Genomic DNA, 3544 nt, shown 5'->3' on the forward strand with positions numbered 1-3544 from the left:
AGACGTGGAGGCCGCTGCCCGTCAGAGCGTCGTCGCGTGGAGGCGGCGTCACTGAAAGGCGCCTGGTAACTGCTGGTGACCCAGATCAGCGGTCCGGACCGTTTGCTCTCCCTTGTCCTGGGGGCGTAGGGAAGAGAGCTCCGCAGTCGCCTCGCTTCTTCGGAGCCACGGGTCCCACTAAGCACTCGACCCCTTTAACACTCAAACCTGAATCTCAAATCGCTCCTTCCAACTCCGGACCAGGACGCACTCCTCGACCCCACCGATTTCCACGCACCCGTTTCCCCTTCTCCGGAGGTGGTTCCCACGCCAGTCCACCGAGCACTGCGCTTCTTGGGAAAGGCCTGTTCCCTCCCCCACCCCACCGCGGCCGCCTAGCAACTTCAAGTTTTCGTGCTCCCAAATGCAGACACCATCCCTTCCCGGACAGCTCCCTCCACCGCTGCCCCTGCCCCGCTGATTCCCTGCGCTTCAAGTCCTGCTGCCAAGCCGCCTCCTAGTGCCTTGATTTTTCCAAATCTCTACCGACTCTGCCTACCCTCCAAAATTACTTTTCTCCCTCATGCCCCCCCCCGGGGGGGGGGGTCATTGGGCAAACTTTTAAATTCCACTGTTTGGGGTAAGTAGTGAACACGTTCTCAGTCTCAAAGACGGTGACTACTGTGAGATTCAACTTAAAAAATAAAATAAAACCCTGCACATCTCAACTCTTTCACATACCTCATCCTTGGGCTGTGTAGGTGTTTCTGACTCTGGTTTGCCTCGGTACACCTTGGCCTGTGGCTAAAATGAGGTAGGACAATATAGCCATTGTTGACGTAGTTTTTTTTTTTTTTTTTTAAAGGATACTTAGATGCCCTTAGGAGGAGTGTTTACCAGTTTAAGCATTTGACCAACAGAGTACGACGTGTGGTGTGAAATTGCTTTGTATTTTTTGCTGGGCAATCCAGGAAGGCACCCAAATAGTGAATTTTAGGAGGAAAAATGTGAAATGTGGAAGGAAAAAAAAAACTCCCAAACTAATGGAGTGGGTTTTTTTTGGGGGGGGGGTTGTCGTTATCATATTGTTTTAGATATTGTTACAGTAATTCTTTTTCAGACCAAGCACAAATCCAGTACTTACATAAATACTAGTGCAAGTGATATTAAAATTTAGGCTAGTACATATGAAAACTTTTAAAATTTCACGAGAATAGCATGTACAACTGGCTCAACCCCAGGGATGTCCTTCTACCCCATCCACCCTTCCCCCACTCCCTCCGCATTCCCCCCACACACTTATAATCCTATCCCCAAGTTCCTTCCTACTTCTCTGAAGCCATTGATAACCCTTCCTATTTCCTTGCCAACCTCCCAAATTAGTTCTTTCCCTAACCACAAGCCCTCAACTTCTACACCAACCTTATCTTTTGACCTCTTAACCACTCTTTCAAGATGGTCTTAATGTTGTTAAGAGGAAAACAAGCAACTAAAAAAAAAAGAAAAAAAAACAGTGTTAAGCCAGTGTTCAGGTTACCTGATTCTAGACAGTCAATGCTCATTTTCCTCATTTAACTGATAGGATACTTGGTTGGTTGTCACACATTGAAGAAAAGCAGGAAGGAAGGTTATGAAAGAAGGGGGCAGAATAGTGAAAAACTCCTAAAATAGGAATTCATGTATGTTTTTAGTTGCAAATGTATATTGCAAAATTTCTAAACTAAGTAGTTGTTTTCCTTTGGGTCTCCGTAACTTGACAAAGCTAGCCACATATTTGTGATTCTCCTGCCTCAACCAAGTAGCTTGGATTACAGATGTGTCCCACCTCTCTTGGCTCAGTATTCTTTAATATACCTTAAAGTCATTCCTGTCTGTCATATCATGGACATCCACAGAAGAACTGTCATGACTTGCCCAATATTGCTTAGAAACTTTGTGAAGCAGCATTAATAATTAAGCCAATTAGGTATAGAAAATTTTGTGGGTTTTTTTTTGTTCTGTATTTCAAGACAAAGTAAATGTACAATTCTAAAAATGTAATTGGAAAATACTGAGGAAATAGTTTCCTAAATGAATAGTCAAAATTGACTTAAAGGAAGTAATTAGAGCAAAATTTTGGAAGAAAAAAATTAAGTATATGAAAAGATGCAAAACAGTTTGTTAGTATACTACCATCTGGGTTAAAAGTAGGGAAATGGAAATATAAATACATACACATATATATTTATATATAAATATGAATACATATGTATATTTATATTTCTATATACCTAAATATTCATAAACTACTACAGAAGGCTACCCAAGAAAGTGGTATCTGGTTGCACAAGAAACCAAGTGTCTGCAGTTATCCCACTCCTCAGTATATTCCCAAAGGATTTAAAAATCAACATACTACCATGACCCAGCCACATCAATGTTTATAGCAACTCAATTCACAATAGCTAAACTATGGAACCAACCTAGGTGCTCTGAAACAGATGAATGGATAAAGAAAGTGTGGGGGCTGGGGTAGAGCACTTACCTAGCATGTGTGAGGCACTGGGTTCAATCCTCAGCACCACATAAAAATAAATAAATAAAAATAAAGGTATTGTGTCCATCTACAACTAAAAATAATTTTTTAAAAAAGAAAATATGGTATATGTATACAATGGAATATTACTCAGCCATAAAGAACAATGAAATTATGGCATTTGCAGGTTAATGGATAATGAAGTATACTTTGGATTAGACAAAGGGAAATGAAGGGAAGGATGGGGGGATGGAAATAGGAAAGATAGTAGAATGAATGGGATATTACTTTCCTATGTTCACATAGGAATACAAGACCAATGTAATTCCACATCATGTACAACCAGAAGAATGGGAAGTTGTACTCCATATATGTATGTCATGTGTACGTAAAAAGAACAAATGAAAAAAAAAAAAAAAACAAGGGTCTAGCTATAAGGGATGGGTTGACTTTCACAGGGAGATCAGTCCTGTGTATGGCTGAGAGGCTCATTCTTCGCGTGACCTTTCTTGCAATTTGAAATATGTACCATATGTGTTACTTTTTTAAAAAAATGAGTTGTAAATGAACACAATAACTTTTTTAAAAATATTTTTTTTATTTTTATGTGGTACTGAGGATCAAATCTAGTGCCTTACACATGTTAGGCAAGTGCTGTGCCACTGAGCCATAACCCAGACCCCAATATGTGTTACTTTATTAAAGTTACCAAATTTACCCAGATGTTATCACAGGCTATTCATTCAAGCTGTCAAGAACGAGATACTTCCAATTCTGTATAGATGTTTCCATTTAACACAAAGTTTACAAATCTATTTTGGGAACCCAGTGTAAGCACAGTATCAAACCTGACAAAGATAGTACTAAAAGTCCTATATGTTAGTCTCACTTATTAATATAAGTATAAACATATTAAACCATTGGCAAATAAAATCTGTCAGAATAATATAATACTCCATGACCAAAAGGAGTTTTTCTCAAGAAGTATAAAGTTGGTTCAAAAGCAGGAAATGTAGTGATGAAAATTGATCATCTTATTACATCAGTTCT

The sequence above is a fragment of the Marmota flaviventris genome, chromosome X (assembly GCF_047511675.1).
Source record: "Marmota flaviventris isolate mMarFla1 chromosome X, mMarFla1.hap1, whole genome shotgun sequence".
NCBI classification, from domain to species: domain Eukaryota; kingdom Metazoa; phylum Chordata; class Mammalia; order Rodentia; family Sciuridae; genus Marmota; species Marmota flaviventris.